Genomic DNA, 17,500 nt, shown 5'->3' with positions numbered 1-17,500 from the left:
CTCACGTTGTACGCTAGTGTTTATTCCAGCTGGGCTCAGTCCGTTGCGTTTGCGCTGCTAAGCCGCTGCTCATCTGGATTTGTCATCACTTTGCAGCTCTCTTTTGTTCACATTTGTTACACACGCAGGCTGTCCAATTTAGGAGTGCACACGGAAAGCCCATTGCATAAATGACTTCTGTCCACGTGAGACCCCATCAATTAAAGTTCATGAAAGTCAGTTTGAGTGTAATGCATACGTTAAAATCCAAACGATCAGACAGAACTGTCTCTGATACGGGGGAAGTGCTGTGGAACGGAGCTCCAGGTCCGCGAGCGCAGGTCTCAGTTTGGAGCGACGTGCAGTGATTACAGGGTGAGAACAACGCCGGCGTCCGGCCTGCGGGGATGTGGATTCTGCAGAGCGGCGCGCTCTGTGTGCCCCGCCGCAACTTCCCCTGCGCCTTACGAGCTGAGGCTGGAGCGGATTTACCCAGACGCCCCAGCACGGGCGCGCTAGCTGGAGCAGGAGGTGTCTGACTCACCGACTCTTAAAGAACATTACGCTGTGCCATGATCATCGAAATGTACTGCAGTACAACAGCTCCGCCTGCTGTACATTGTTGGTACTGCAGCTCAGGGCTTGCCTTGGTACTTACACGCATATACAGATATACTGTTATAAGTCCGTTACTGTTCTGAGCAGTCAGGCACGCTAATGGTTCTTGTTTATTTTAAAAAGGAGAGCCCTCCTTAAATTGTTTGTTCACTTTATTTGGATAGGGGGACAGCCGAGAGGATTGCAGAGGCGGATGGAATCACAGTGCAGACAGAGCCGTGGTGGGGAGTGGAACCCCAGCCACACGGGGGAATTCATTTCTGGGTTCAGAGTGGGCTGCCCCACACACTGCAACACAAGCGTACCACCCCCCCCCCCCAGGATTTCAGGCTAACTTGGATGGGATAACTTGAGCAGCACAGCAGCGATTACTGCATTATAGTGTTACAGCTTTCGTTGTAATACACACACTGCTTTCACAGAGTTTGTCCTGGCAGGTCACAGTTATTTCTGATGTGCATTTAGAGCATTGTATGCTGTTAAACAGAGCGATCACGCACAGTTATCACGCACAGTTATCACGCACAGTTAGCACGCGCAGTTTTCAGTGCTGAATCCTCCTCTCTCTTGAGCACTATACCCAGGCGACAAGCCGTCTCCTATCTTCTGAAACGCCTCCCACGTGCTTCCGCAGCCGTCACTATAATTTAGAGATAATTAGTCTTAATTATTCAATAAGGTGGCGCGCCGCTCTCCTATAGAGTCATTTATTTAATTGGAATGATTACGCTGCTTCCCACTAATGTCGGGGTGTGAGTGCTCGCCTGTCTCTCTCTCTGCCACTAGATGGCAGCGTTGCCTCTGGGTTGGCGGCTAAAGCTGCGGTGGTTCCTGGGGTGGGAATGTGTGGGAACACTGACCAGAGCTCTTCTGGACCATTGCGAATGTTATTGGTCCAGCAGTCCTCGATTTTTAACACTTTAACACACCTGCGACAGAGGGATTACCTGTGTCAATACATCCAAAAATGTACAGCAATAATCCTTCCGTATCTGAAGCATAAATAAATGGTCGCGTAATGGTGGTATGGCCGTTGACTGCAGTGAATGGGTTTCCATCTGTAGCACATGAATAATGATGACGATGTGATAAAGAACAGGATGATTTTTGCTGGGAGTACAGAAAGGCATTATCCAGTCTCTGTTCTCTGTGATACTTACCTCCCTCTGACAAAACACAGCGCTGCCCTCTTATATAAGCCACTTTTACAGCGTATGGTGCTGGAGCCTGTTGTAGAGTGGAAAGAAAATGGACCCTTTTATGTTAAAGAGGTGTGAAAAAGCCACAATGAGTTTTGAAATGTAGTGCCTCTGAGCAGCCGTGATGCTGAAGCTGCTTATGCTGTGTGAAAGCTTCATAACCTCACAGTAATGCACGCGTGATGAAGAGGAACCTTCCTCTCCTTTGGGGCCGCTGTGCCCTCTGGAACCCGAGCGCTTTATTTGAGGAGCCTTCCTCTGCTCGTCTGCGCGGGCTCTCTGGCCTTCGTTTCTCACTGGTGGGTTTGTTTCCCTGAGAAAGTCTTTTTTTAGGTTATCGCTGGTGGGAGTTAAACAGGCTCTGACACATTTAAAGGCTTAAAGTCGCAGCCCAGTCCAAACCTCATTGTCTCGCAAGAAACTGTGGGATGAAAGGTTCGGCTCAGAGGTTCGGACTGCGTGAGTTCCTGTTGCAGACTTGTTCGTTTGAGAGCGGGCAGGTTGATTTGACGATGGCGCAGGGAAGTCGCGGGGGGGATTCGAAGGCAGAGGTCGCCTGTAATGGAGGGGAGTCTCCAGCAGGGGGCGCTTGCCTTCGTCCTGCTCCCGATGGCCCGGGCCCTGGAGGTGCACGGCGATGTCAGACGCATTCCCCGAACTCCAGCGCCTCTGACGTCCCCTGGGGGGGTGCAGGTGTGCCGACAGGCCCGGACAGGGCCCCTGTACACGCACTGCGAGCGTCGGTTAGAACGCTGCGGTCCAGCCCTGCGGGCGGTTGTCGTGAGCGACAGGCCCCTCCCACCGAGGCTTGTGATGCGGTTTCTTCCAGTTTGAGCTAATGGGGAACGCAGGGCAGAACAGGCAGTAAACCTGCTGCTGTGGGCCTCCTTCTGCGAGACCAGCCTCAGGAGAGGGTCTGTCTGCCTGCCTGTCTGTCTATGCCTGCCTGCCTGCCTGCCTGCCTGTCTGTCTGTCTGTCTGTCAGCACTCTGTGGAACAAGGTGCAGGGCGCTGGGGGAGAACTGACGTATTTGTTTCAGAATTTTGAGAACAGGCATTTTTAAAGCCCGTTTAGGGAAATTAAAGTTCAAATATCTTCCTGTTCCTGAAATGTAAAACTCCTCTCTGTGGCTGGAGAGCGATGTGGGACGAGGTTCGTACGCAGTCGTTACCATATGGTGAAATTTGCATGCGATTTGCATTCGCACATTATAAAAATGAAAGTCTTTGCATGAACGGGCGCTGGCTCTAAGGGGGCAATGCTATTGTCCCGTCCTGGAATAGATTTTTTTTTTGCCTCGTCATTAAAATGCATGCAGACGGTCACAGGGGACGGGCGGCTTTGCCTTTTGAAACGGCTCGTAATCAGGGAGAAGAGGCGCTGCTGCCGCCTCTCTCCGAATTCACCGGCCAATTTCCATCCCTCCTTTTTCTTTTGCAAATGTGTGCTTTTCTGCGCTGCGGCTCAGCCCGGGAGCTGGGAAGGTCAAGCGCTTGTAAATGAGGCGCGGCCCCCCCCCCCCCCCCCCCGGGTGCGTGCGGAGGCCCTGTTTCTGGCGCCGTGCTCCGGACGCGTCTGAAAGGCCAGATGAATGCAGCGCCTGCCCATTCAGCACCGGGCCCTTTGTCCGCCCCGTCCCTTCGGCTGAAGAGCACAGCTGCCTCCCAAAAGGAAGGAGGAGGCGATTGAGTCCAGGACGCTCTCGCTCTTACAGGGAGGGATCGGGTGGTGCGGCCAGGAGCGTGCACGTGCACATGCATGCTGCCGAACTCCATCGCATTAAACCGTCGCGTCGTTTTGGAGAAGGTGCCGGAAGGACTGGGTTTGGCGTTTTCTGTTTGTAGGGGGGCGGGGTGGGAGTGTGGGACCAAGAGGAGGGTGTACAGCTGGAAGCGGGGAGAGAGGAAGAGATGGAGAGAGAGAGAGAGAGCGTATGAGTGAGAGACATGGAGAGATGGAGAGTGTGTGAGTGTGAGAGAGAGATGGAGAGAGAGATGGAGAGAGTGTGTGAGTGTGAGAGGGGGAGAAAGAGAGTTGGAGAGAGAGATGGAGAGATGGAAGCGCTCTGTTTTCTGCGCAGCTGCATCCCTCTGCTGTGCTCCGTCGCCCTCGGGGGATTTCCGCGGGGCGGGGACGGCGCGGGGGGGGCGCTGTGATTGACAGCGCTCTCGCCTCGGTGTGTACGACGCGTGAAGCCGTGACGGCACGAAAATACGAAACGATATCGCCGCGGCGTCCCGGGAAAGGCTCCGCCCAACCATGTGAGACACCCCATCACGGAAAGGTCCGGAACGCTTCGGGGGCCCTGCAGTTAAGGAGCTGTAAAATATATAAAGCATGAAGCCGTAAACGCAGACCTCGGCCTGTTTAACATGCAGCCTGGAGCTGAATGACTGTGTTTCTGTCCCTAAGTGAGAGCCCGTCCTCCTGCTGTACGTGAGCCAAAGCGCAGTTTAAAGGGTCTAAAAACCTTTTTGGGCATCTTGCTTAACAACCTTCTCCTCTCTGAAGAGGTCCCTGTGTTCTTTGTGAAGCGCACACCAGAGCATGTAAATGGTGATGACGTAAGAAGGGCCTCAAACCCGGCTCCAGCCCCTGAGCTATTGAGCCTGAGGCTGAGGATGAGGCTGAGGTGGTCCGGGGGGGGGGGGGGGGGGGGGGGGGGGGGGGGCTGATCTTTCCAGCGCTGGAGGTGCCGACCTCAAAGAGGCTGCGTGAGTGGTGTTCTGCTGCACAGAGAGCCAGGCTCGGCCCAGATACAGGCCAGCGTGCCGGTCCAGTGTGCTGGGGAAGGTGGGCCGGTGGGCAGGCAGGTGTACGGGCGGCTCATCCGCCACAGTGTTCTGGCGCCGGCGCCGGTTCTGATAAAGAGACGGGCTGCAGCAGCACTGAGGCACACGTTAGACTCCGGCCCGGCGATGAGACTGCAGAACCCTGGTCCTCCAGCACAGCCGTGTTATTGAGTTAGAGAAACTGCGTCAGGAGATGTGCGTGTGTAATCGCCGTCTGTTTGCTTATTATGTTTTTTTGTTGTTTTGACAAAGTTCAATATCAATGTCAGGCTGGAGAGATTATGCAGTGGACTTGGGTAATGCTTGCTTTTCAGTGATTTAACCGGATTGAGAAAGGAGTAAATATTTTGCCAGATGACTGGGTTGTTTTTTGATGGTTTACTTTAGCAGTTCGCAGTCCACTCTCTCTGCTTCCGGAAGTAAAAGCAAACAATTATACCTACTTTCTGCTTTTTTGGGACTCATTTTTTTTCAAGCGCATTTTTTTCCCCCCGTGCTCTGCTTGGCCTACTTTCCCCAAATAGCTTTGTTCTCTATATTTAGAGTGGCCCAACCTGGAGATGAGGGCTGGGCTTTGTTTTTTTGGGCCACGGGAACTCGGGAGCTGAGCAGCAGGGAGTCGCTGGAGTGGATGTGGACCAAACTCTGAGGATGACGTCTGTTCTAAAGTCATGATTTTATTGCCTTTTTATATTCACATGAGCAATCCTGCATTACAGATCTGCAATGTGGCTGAATCGCACATTGGACGTAGCTGAAATAATCTATTAATTTGACTGATTTGTCTTTTGTAATAGCATGGATTGCTTTCCAGCTGGTTTAAGGCTTTTGAATTCACGTCCTTAAAATTCATGTCCTTAAAATGATGTGAAGCTGTGTGCTTGCCTGCTGAGGGATTATTATGATCATTGGCACACTTCATGAATTATTTCCCCCTATCTGTACCCCAACTACCCCCCACCCCACCCACCACCACCACCACCACCACCTCCCAGACCTCCTTCATGCAGTTTCTAAATCCTTCTTTGGCATTCCCCAATTTCATTACTCCTGTATGAAATGCACTTAGCGTGGGTACGAATGCTAATGCAGTCTGGTAATTAGATATATCTGGCGCTCTGGTTTCTGTAACCCAAGCTTGTTTTTGCTCTGTTCTGCACATTCAGTGTGTGCTCGTGTTTTCCAGGAGAGATCTTATCTGCTTTTCCTCGGGTCAGGTCAGGTTTCCCCGAAATGACCAGGGCTTTTTGGATTCCCAGGCATAAGGATAACATGTCTCTTAATCTCAAATGAATATAATACAAATGTAACATTAAATATGTGTCTTAAGACTCATAAAAAGGTCAGGGTTTGTTTGGCTAGTAGTTTTGGCTGCGTTTTGTTTGTATTCGCCTGCGTGTTAGTAATTGAGTCGTTCACAGGCTGTGTGGGGTTAAGCTGTAATGCGTGTAGGTGAGGGTGTCTGCTCTGGGTCTCTGGGCCAGCCTTTATTGTGGAATTAGCGGTGGCCAGTTTTCGGCTGCTGTGTGAGCTCTTAAAATGTATCCCACCCGATTGAAAAGTAAAGCATTCCAAGACTCTCAGAGGCACAGTGGACCTGACAAAGTAAACATGTATTCATAATATTAGTGGACTGGTTCCCTCTTCTAAAAGGGAAAGGTCTACAACGTGTAGGCGGGGAAAACATGTTGTGCCTATATTTGTACGGCGTGAGTCAGTTCACACTGTACAAATATAGTTAATTACGCTTTTTAAAAATATACGTTGTGTTATTGCCAGATCATTTCGCCCCCGCGGTGACCCCTGCTGGACGGAGGCCAGATAACCGGTACGTGCGTATGAAAAATGAAATCCTTCCGCTCGGCATCGCTGCGCGTTTGGAGCACGGGGGATGGAAACAAAGCAGAACGTTATTCACGGCCCCGGGCTACTCATCGACTGCTGTGCCTAATTTCCCCCCCCTCCCCCCTCCCTTAAAGAGATCACACAGTCGAGGTTAAGACTTTAACCGAAACCCTTTTCTGCAAAGCAAGCCTGCTCTCCTTTCTCCCTTTGAAGACGCCAGCCATAAAGGAAGTGCAGAGTGTGTTTGAAGTGGCGTAGGGGGGGGGGGGGGGGGGGGGGGGGGGGGGGGGGGGGGGGGGGGGGGGGGGGGGGGGGGGAGGGGGGGGGGGCAGGCGCTACAGTGAATGGGTCTCTGTTCCAGCTCAAATGTGGTCCCCACATGCTCGCTGCCTATTGCCTTTGAGCGATGACATCATCGCTGGGCACTGTTTCATTCTCCGCATGTGTGAGCTGACAGCGAGGAGGCGTGGCTAATGCGCCTCGCCCGATTGGCCGCTCTCCCCGTGACGCGTTCCTGCTTCCTGACCTCTGTCCCGCGGGGTGGGCGCTGGCGTTCGGAAAGGCTTGCGATCTCGGGGCGAGAGAGAGAGAGGGAGCCGGAAGGATTTAGGATCCGCTCCGTATCTGTGGAGCCTCCCTGCTGGAGACAGGCCTGTGCAGCACCGTGACCTCTGACCCTCCTCCCGTTCACATCGATCGTGCCCCCAGAGCTTTTGTCTCAGGTGCTGCCTGGCGAGCTGCGTGGAGGCGGTTACTGTTTATGCTTTTTGTTTTAGTTGTGAAATGCTGTTCCGGTATGGCAGAATGGTGGTCACTGGATGCCTTTTGTTAAGGGCGGTGTTATGTTAGCTACAAGTTGCATTGTTCTTTTTTTGTTTCGAACCCTTACAATTGACAAGCATCTCGAATGAAATGACCTTCATTCAGCGCGAGAGTCTGTGTGAATGTGGAAAGATCTTTTATCTGAAAAACCATTTGTCTTAGTGACACGGAGAATAGAAGTGTGGAGTCTGGAATACGCAGTGCGTTAAACGCGCTGTGGGCTTTTGAGGTGTTGGGGATGGGGAGACGTCTCGCCCCTGGGGGTGAGGAGTGTGTCATTTTCACTGCAGCGGGGTGTAGCGGACCTCTGGGGGGGCGGGGGGGTGTTTGGGAACGGGGGCGGGCTGTTCCCCCTGCTGTAAACTCATCGGCGGGACGGGACGGAACCGAACTGTCCCCGGGCCGGCGGGTGTGACACACGCAGCGGGCGCTAGCTCTCCTGTAGCACCCCGCAGGCGCTAGCTCTCCTGTAGCACCCCGCAGGCGCTAGCTCTCCTGTAGCACCCCCGCAGCCTGTCACCTTCCTGCCTCTTTAAAAATCCCAAAAAACCGAAGGCCTGGACGTGACGTTTCGGCGCTGCGCTTAACGAAGCGGCCTCGCCGTGAAAATGGACGCCGCCGGCAGATCGATGACACGCCTCCCCGGTCTCATCCGCCGTGACCTACTTCCTCCCCTCCCGCTGCCTCTCCGCTCAGAAGCGGCCCTTCCTCGGCCCGAAACCTGCTCGGGCTCATAACCTGCCCAAACTGAGCCTCCCAGCGCGGCGTGCCGCGGGGGCCGGGGGGGCCGCCGGGGCCGCCGGGAGCCAGCCGCGTGTGAGCCCACTGGAGGCAGTCGCAGAGCCCGAATGGCTTCCTTAATCAGGAGTGAGTGTCGCTGTGCAGTACGTCTGGGAAACTGTGCTTGTACGGTAGCGCCTTTGTTCTTAAACCCCTCCTCCTCCTCACCAGTCCTTCAGCATGTCACCCGCGTGCCGCTGTGTGACCCTCCCCAGCTCCTCCCCAGCCCAGCTGCGGTCGGTTCAGCAGCCGCGGTGAGGCATGGCCCCGATGACACGCCCCGACGCCATTCCATCTCGTTGCCACGGCGTCCGGTTGATCATATCTATTTCTGCGTGGAATGCGGACGGGGACAAAAGACACGCAGGGTTTCCTTGGCAACTGTCGGGTGGTGGGGTGGGGAGGGGGGGGCGGTATAAATGTGTTTTCTCTGTTTTTCATTCCCATCCCCCCCCCCCCTCGTGTTTGAAGGTTCCTCTGTCAGTCATAATCGAGGGCAGCTTTCGTCTCCGTGTTCCGTTCTGCCGCTTCCGTAGGTGAGAATTAAGGGACAGACACACGGTTCTCCTGGCTCCTCTGGAGCTCCATAACCATTTCATCCTCTGCGTGTTTCTCAACGTCAGGCTGTCGGGGGGCCTCGCTCGCTTCCGATAGCGTTAGCGCAGATTCGGGGCGACGAAAACAAATCAACAGCTGTGGTTTCGGTACTGCAATGTTGTTTTGTTTATACCCTGAAATCTGTCACTGCGGGTGCTTTTCGTATTAGTAACACTTTCCACACCGCCTTTAAATGAAGCCCCTTTCCCCCGGTGTTCCAGCGGCTGGTATCGAGTGTGTGTAATGGGACTCGAGGAGGGGAGAGTGAACTCCTCTCCTGGATAATTAGCTGTAGAGGATGAGGAGCTGCCGTGCGGCGCTCTTCGGCGTCGTTCCTGCTGTTTGATCTGAGCGGAGCGGCAGAGCGAGCGTCGGCGCTGCTCTCCGTCGTTCACGCTCGCTTTAGATTCGTGAAGCTGCAGGAGCGTGACGCGCGCAGGTCACACACAGCCCGGCTTGGGATGCTCAGTGTACCGCTGACATCTTTCTGTCCTTTTCCATATTTCAGTACGCCTGCTGAACCTGGTATTCTGTAATCTCATTGTGAGTGGAAAGAGTCCAGTGTAGAGGACATTACAGTCTGCAAACAGCAGGGAAACTCTGTTTCTAAGGAACAGAAATTGGAGTGAAGGAAAGTGCCTTTCAAACCAACCTGTCCAACCCCCCCCCCCCCCCAAGTCTGACCACCACCCCTCCACCCCCCCTTGGCCTGACCCAGCTGACCCTAGCTTTTTACTGATCACTTGTCTGTAATTGCTGCAGTGATTGATTGGACACGGTAATAAACGATGTTAACAAGGCGACCGCTTTCGGGGCAGTTAATTGCTCAGAGGTAATTAACGGCTGTCCTCCCTGCCCGTGGGTTTCAGAAGGCCGCGTTTACCCCGCCCTACAGTCCCTTCTGCCACAGACGCGTCTGCCACGCCAGGCACTGTGCCGCAGACAAATAAAAGCTGTTTGCTCTGTTTCCTCGAACCCTGTCCCCATGTGGGACAGGGTTATGGGACAGGAGCCAGGCGCTGGGGTTAGGAGAGGAGAGGTGAAGTGTGTGGAGGTGGTTTGAGGACACCTGCTCAGTGCCTCACTGACCCTGTTCTGTCCTGTTGGAAAGTTTGTGTCCGAAGATGAAACGTCATCGTGTGAGCTGACAGCGAGGAGGCGTGGCTAGTGCGCCTCGCCCGATTGGCCGCTCTCCCTGTGATGCGTCCTGTTCCCTGTCTTCCTGTCCTGCGGTGGGCCCTGGTGTTCGGAAGGCTTGCGATCGGGGGCGAGCGAGAGAGAGAGGGAGCCTCAACTGCGACCACACACGCCGGAAGGATTTAAGATCCGCTCCGTGTTTGTGGCACCGTGCCCTCTGACCCTCCTCCCGTTCACATCGATCGCGCCCCCCACCTCCCCCCCCCCGCTCTGACATCACTCCCACCATTGTGAATATGTTCAGTGCACCAACCGGTCTGCCACGCCAGTCACTGCCGCAGACAAACAAAAACTGTGTGCGACCAGTCGATTTCCTCGAAGGGGGGGGGAGGATGTGCGCGTGGGACAGGTTTATGGGACAGAAGCCAGGCTGGGATTAGGAGAGGAGAGGTGAAGTGTGTGGAGGTGGTTTGAGGACACCTCCTCAGTGCTGTGCCTCACTGACCTGGGTATATCCTGTTAGAAAGTCTTCACCATTCAGAATTAAAATCCAAATGCGTATACCGAGTCCTTCCAGTGATTCTTAAATGCTACGCTTTGGTATTGCCGGCTACTACATCAGGTATTGATGTTTTTTGGCACCTTACAGACCGTAAAGGAAGTGGAGAAAGAAGACCTCTTCCTGTTAAAGCTCACCGGCTGCATGCCCCCGTACCTGACACTGAAATATGCGATAGATGTAATGTGCAAATGCATTCAGTGTCAGCAGTTCAGGACTATGAGCTGGAGATGGGGAGGTTTAGAATCGTTTTACAGAATCAGCCATACAACCAAAGATCCAGTCATTCTGAGGGTGCACAGAGGACCTGGGTGAGCTCTCCAAACGCGTCCCTTTGGTGCAGTGAGTCTCTGCGCTGTAGGTGACCCTCATGGCTGTTGCTGCCTGAGCTCTTGGGGGTGGGCACACACTTTTTGGCTGGACTGCAACAGCGGGGCCAGCCCTAACAAACGCGAATGTCTGTGACTGACTGAGTGACTGAGTGATGAAGTCACGCCATTGGTCGGCCGGTCCAGCCGTATACCAGGTTTTGACCTGGTCTTAGTTTAGTTTGGACCGCAAGTCCCAGCGGCTCTCCCTGTAAACAGTATGGAACGCACGCACCGTCCCGTCCCCGTACACCCTCCCCCGAGCCTCCCTCCCCCCCCCCCCCCCCCCCCCCCCCCACGGTGCGATGTTTCTCATTTTCACCTGAGGAAGCGTGGCGCTCTTAGGGTTCAGCTCAGCGCAGCGCTGCTCCCTCTGCAGTGCCCTGTGTACGCTCTCATTGTTATTCTCCTCAGGCTGCACAGTGCTGCTGCTGTTCTTGTTTAAGCGGTGGAACGCGGTGTATCCTCTGATACTCGTCTGATGTCCGCGTACACCAGTCAGTCCCCGGGGTCTTCCTCCTGAAGTCTGGTCTGCTTCTTAAGGCTCGGGACGTCTGATCTGCAGCACTCTGCCCCGGCTGGGTATCGACGCACACAGACTGACGAGGTGACAGAAATATAAGAGTCCAGTCTGAAGCTAAATGGGTTCAGTCTGTGAGAGAAACGGCTCTCTGAAATCCTACTAGTGCTGCAGTGCGGGAAAGGGTCTGAGAGGTACACACACACACACACACACACACTTTGTCTTTCTCACACACACACACACACACATCAAACACTTTGCCTTTCACACACACACACTGGCTCTTGCACACACACACATGCACACACACACACACATCAAACGCTTTGTCTTCCTCAATCACACACACACACACCACACACATCAAACACTTTGTCTTCCTCACACACACACACACACACACACACACTTTGTCTTTCACACACACTCACACACACATCAAACACTTCGTCTTTCACACACACACTGACTCACGCACACATGCACGCACACACACATCAAACGCTTTGTCTTCCTCAATCACACACGCACACACACCACACACATCAAAAGCTTTGTCTTCTTCAATCACACACACACACACACATCAAATGCTTTGTCTTCCTCAATCACACACACACACACACACACACACCACACACATCAAACGCTTTGTGTTCCTCACACACACACACACACCACACACATCAAACGCTTTGTCTTCCTCACACACACACACACACTTGCATGTGCTTCTCACTCCTTTAATGAGTGCTCCCCCTGGGTTAATGGCTGGGCCCTGCAGGGGGCAGTGCTGTGCTGGTGCGGTTCTCACAGTGAGAGGCGCAGTGCTGCCGGATCAGCGCTGGACACAGAGCAGCTGCACTCTGGGAAATGAGGGACTGAGGCCCCCCCGCCCCCCCCACAGGCCCCGCCCCCTCCCCCTGCTAAACGAGTGCGCTTTAATTAAGAGAGCCGGCCTGCATATTAGCTTTCTAATTGTATGACGACATTTCTTGCTTTCTTGATTTATTCTTGGGGCGGCTTAGTGTGCTGTTCTGTGCGCTGGCTCTAATGTCCCCTATCCATCACAGTAACAGGATGAAGTCCGCCCAAGGGCCGTCTCTCTCTCTCTCTCCCTCTGTCTCTCTCTCTCTCTCTCTCTCTCTCCCTCTCTCCCTCTCCCTCTGTCTCTCTCTTTCTCTCTCTCTCTCCCTCTCTCCCTCGCCCTCTGTTTTCCCCCTGGCCTCCCTCCGTCTCTCTCCCTCTCTCTATCTGACCCTCTCCCTCTCTCTCCTTTTCCCTCTCCCTTTCCCTCTCTCCCTTTCTCTCTCCCTCTTTCTCTCCCTTTCCCTCTCCCTCTTTCTCTCCCTCTCTCCTTCCCTCCTTCCTCCGCTCTGAGGAAGCTGACCAAGCCGCCTTGCGAGACCTGCGTCCTGCATCCTGAACCCGACACCCACACCGCGCACCCTGTGTCCCTCACGGGGGACGAGAGGGGGCCCTGTCGGCTAGCGGCTAGCGGCTCGTGGCGTCACCGGCACCGGCGCTGCTCGGTCAGACGGGCCGTACCCGCGGCGTATCGATCACCGCTCCGCTGGCCGGATCCCCTTACCCTCCCCCGGCCCGTGCGTTTCTGACGGGCCGTTAGCCGAGCTGCGCGTCGCGTTACCCCTGATGCATCGCGTGCTCACCGCGCCCATCGATCGCCCTCGTCATCATTAATAACTATTGGATTTGTTTCACGCCGATGCTTTTAACGGGCGCGCGATTGCTGCTGGTATGACCCCACCCTCCCGCCCCCCCCACCACGTCTGGGAAACGCTCAGTGATTTCCACATCGGCGTTAGAGGGCCTTTACTTTCCCTCTCAGATGTGTTATTGGGAGGCAGTGCTGTGGGCTGTGGTACACACACACCGATAGGAACGCGCTGCTGTGTTTCTCTGGTATAAAGCGCTGCTCTGTGTGTTTCGGTCCTGTCCGTGCGGCTCATTGGTACCGCAGTCGGGGGAGCCACATTGTTTCTGTGCCGTTAGTGCAGAAGCTTTTGTTTGCCGCGGTGCACACGGTCCGCAGAGCCGTCTGTAGCTGGCCTGTGCGTACGGCTGTTGAGTGGCACACGGCCTGTGGTTTGGCTGCAGCTTATTTGAGTGTTTATGTGTGGTTGTGTGGCATGTTAAGGGGTTAGGCAATGGCAAGAAGGGAATGGCGTTGTGTTTTTAATGCTTAATAATGAGGCTCAGCCCGTGTCTCTTCACAAACGCTGCGTGTTAAAATATTCTCCATTACCCACCCACGGCTTTTTAAATTTTGTGTGATCGCAGACCCATACTATAGCTGGGGTGTTTGGTTCTGATGGCCTTGGAATGTATCCTATGCATGTGTGTTCTGCCCCGCCCCCTCAGACCTGCTCGGCCCCGCCCCCTCAGCCCTGCTCGGCCCCGCCCCCTCTGCCCTGCTCCGCCCCGCCCACTCGGCCCAGCTTTGCCCCGCCCACTCGGCCCAGCTCTGCCCCGCCCCCTCAGCCCTGCTTTGCCCCGCCCCCTCAGCCCTGCTTTGCCCCGCCCCCTCAGCCCTGCTCTGCCCCGCCCCCTCAGCCCTGCTCTGCCCCGCCCCCTCAGCCCTGTTCCACCCCCTCAGCCCTGCTCTGCCCCGCCCCCTCAGCCCTGTTCCACCCCCTCAGCCCTGCTCTGCCCCGCCCCCTCAGCCCTGCTCTGCCCCTCCCCCTCACGGTGGAAGTGTAATTAGCCAATGAGGGTGCTTGCAGCAGCCCCAGGGAGTCTGTGGTCTGTCTGAGGCAGATCATGCAGATGCTGCACAGCGGGAGGTGCAGGAAGCTGGAGTTTGTCTTTGTCTTTGTGTCTACCTGTCAGCGCGTGGATTCTGACCGTGTGTTAGCAACAGTGGCTGAGCTTATGGGTGTGATCCAGTTCTTTTTGTCTCGTGCCCTGGCTGCATTGATTACTGCTACATGCTACCTAAATTATGCAAAATTTGCATTCCTCTTTTTTTTCCCAACAACAACAGCATGTGGTTTTAAATCTTCATTTCTGCATATACCTGTCTTTCATTTATAAATAGCACTCATCTGCTCGTCTTATAGCTCCCTTAAGTCCCTTCCTTTGACGTGTGTGTGTGTGCTTGTGGGTAATTTTCGCAGATAATGCACTGCACCTGCCTGAGCCGCTGTGTCTATCCGCCTCGCTCATCTCTTCCCCCATCGGCTCACTTTAATGCCCCCACACAAAGAGAAGCAGGGGTTAGGGTGCCGCTTGTCACCGTGGTGACCACGAGAGGAGACGGCTGTTTTTAGAGGGCAGAAATGCGAGCCTTCGGGGGGGGGGGCGGGCGTTTTGGAAGAGCGAGAGTTCCAGAGAGGAAGGGAGGAGTGGAGAAGTGGAGATCTGCATGTCGCTACTTGCACTGATGTGGACGACGGATCAGAGGACGACATCCTCACAGTCTGACAGATTCAAGAGAAGGCCTTGGACGGGATTAAAAAGCTGTGATGTGTGTTCCTAGATCTTGAAATGCCATCCATCGCAGTCCCTATGCGGGCCCTAAGAAAGCGTTATTTCAGTATAGATAACGTGGATCCCATAGCCTCGTACACAAAAGGGAGACATTGGTCTGATCAGCATCAGTTCCTGTGACAGGTGTTTTTCTTTTCCTTTCTGGTACTTCAGTGTTTTGCTCAAGTGCTTTTAGCGCTCTCCCAATTGGAATGATGAGTCACGGCTCTTAGCGATGCCCCAATTCGCACCGCGTCCTCCGCCATTTTAGCAGTCCCCCCAGCTGGGCTGCGTGGCACTGGGGAGACGGGGGGGACTCAAGGAGATGGTGGGGGGGGACTGAAGGAGACGCTAGAAGAAGAAAAGCGACTGAAGCGAGTGAATCAGCTGAAATCAAAAGGAGGTGGAGTGTGTGAGCGAGCGAATGAGTCTGGGCGGAGTGGAGGAAGAGGGGGATATCGGGGCGAAGAGCGCGTGCGAAGAAAGCCCGGGCTTAGCTGTGTGAGTTAGCGCTCGGGCGCTAGCGCTCTGGGTGGAGAGCAGAGGGACTGACTCAAAGAGGATGGAGGTGCGCGCCCAGGTGGATTGTGGGATGCGGCCGAACCCGTGACTTTAACACGCACGGCTAGCAGGTGTGACCGACACAGCAGAAGCTCAGAGAGGTGAGGCAGAGGAGCACGGGACACATTGTGCACGTTAAGGAGGATGAGGTAAAAAAAAAAAAAAAAAAAAAAGCATGTAAGCAGCCAATCAGGGGGAAGCGTCCATGGAAGTGGACAGGCGAGGTAGAGAAGCATTGTGACATCACTGATGCGAGTGAGGGGGGGGAGACGAGGGGAAGGACGAGACCCGGCCTGATCCATGTAGCCAGCACGCCGCATTGTACAGGCACAGGCACAAACACAACAGCCATACAACATCCGTGTTCAGCTGAGTGAGGGATGGATGGATGCGATTTTGTGTTTGTCATAAAAGATGACCTTCACAATACTGTCAGTACGGACTGAGTCAGATGGCACTGAGGGAGAAAATGGCCGTTTGGAATGCGTCTCAGATGGAGGTGGATTAAGTGAAGGGATGACTGAATGGCTTTTGTTACCATCTAGTCATTAACAGCAGGTCTCATGGTCACCCATTCTCTTTTCCAGCCCTGTCCATGTTTTTATTCTTCCCTGTTAGCGTGGCAACCGCAGCGACGCTGAGCTACCTTCATTAATGGGTCAGTATTGATTAAGCTGAGGCATGAAATGCCTTAAGTGCTCAAACGTCCAACCCAAGTGTGAATTCTGAAGAATTCTAAATGGTAAATGAAATTCTGAAAGGAGGGAAACAAGCGAATAGCGCAGCACGTAGCCCAGAATGTTATTCAATACAGATTTACTTTCCTTCTGAATAAAAGCTCTTTTAAATTCCTTTTCCTTGCAGTCCCAATGTTCCTGAATCAAAAAACACAAGCATGGCTGCCTGTCAAGATTCGGTAGGCTTGCGTTAGCTGCGTTGTGAGATGGAACATTCTGGAAAGAACAGCACAGAGATTTTTTAAATGAGTTAAGGATGTGGCTAATCTGATATTCTTTCTTTCCCTATGATAGATGTCATAGTGGACTGAAGGGGGGGGGGGGGGGGAGAACTTTGCTGCCATATTTGAGGACGAATGTTCTCCAGCTCGGTGAAACGGTTAGCGCTGGTGGAGCGCGGAAGCAGATTCGTTTAGCCGCGTCTGGACAGGAGGGCTGGCTGTCGGTTTCAGGAGATCTGCTAATTCGTTTAGAGTGGAGAGAAAGCCTCCAGGATCACAGGGGCGTGTGGATATCTCCCCCACAGAAAGGAGGGATGAGGTAATCCTGTTTGGCCATATCTGAAAGCCCTCACTTATTAGGGGGGGTGGGGGGGTGGGGGGGAGATTGAATTGACTCCCCAGCTCTCCCGTCTCTCAATATCCTGCCCTGTGCCAGCAAATCACTGGACATTCAATAAACACTCCGCCCCCCCCCCCCCCCCTTCGTTCTGTTCTTCACTTACGGGCTTCTCGGTTCCCCTTACTGATTTACATGTGGCTGTTAATCTCCTGGAGGCTTTTTACCGCGAACCTCGCCAAGTTGATCCGGCCGTCTGCAGTTTCACGCTCGTCCAGGTTGGTGTCGCTTTGTGTGCATATCAGTGTAAACTCTCACACACACACACACACACACACACACACACACTCTGCAGCAAGAGCTGTCTTCACTACCGTTCTTTTTCCCACTTGGAATCAGGATTTTTTTTGATGTTTCCAACCATAGCTGTGACTTCCTCTACCGGGCCGTGAATCTCTAAAACCCGCAGCCGAACGCAGCCGAACGCAGCCGCCTGCGCAGACTGGGGCTCGGAAGTGCAGAGGAACTGCAGAAGGCTCCAGAAGGCCTGATTAGACTGAGCGTTTAAAAAAAAAAAAATTTTTTACCCCTAGGTCCTGCGCTCTTACAGGACAGGCGCAGCGTGTCTGCGTGCGCCCGCTATCCAGCCTCCCGCACGTTTCCCTAATCAAATATTTAGCAGCCCTCCTGTCCCGTGCTGCGACAGGGACGCGCGAGGGCTCCGCATGAACACCGGGAGAGAGCCGGCCCGCGAAAAAATACTTCCATTATTAATTTATGGCCTCTCTCTGCCTGGGGAGAAGGAGCGCGGCGCTAACCGCTAACCGTCGGCATAATGCGGTGTGGGAAGAAGCTTCTGATCGCTGCAGTACTGTCTGTGGTGGCAGAGTACCCTCCATAAAGCAGCCTGTGCTCTGAATTTAGACGTGCGCGTT

At 54.1% G+C, this 17,500-nt stretch overlaps 1 protein-coding gene across 5 annotated transcripts in view; it reads left to right on the top strand.

Annotated features, from left to right (window-relative positions):
• mast2 (microtubule associated serine/threonine kinase 2) overlaps nucleotides 1-17,500 on the top strand; it is a 137,769-nt gene that overhangs the window by 30,531 nt on the left and 89,738 nt on the right. The gene's annotated exons all lie outside the window — the stretch shown is intronic.

Source organism: Anguilla anguilla, chromosome 4 (assembly GCF_013347855.1).
Source record: "Anguilla anguilla isolate fAngAng1 chromosome 4, fAngAng1.pri, whole genome shotgun sequence".
NCBI classification, from domain to species: Eukaryota; Metazoa; Chordata; class Actinopteri; order Anguilliformes; family Anguillidae; genus Anguilla; species Anguilla anguilla.
Note: the sequence above shows the minus strand (reverse complement) of the source record. Positions and strands in the feature narration are given on the sequence as shown.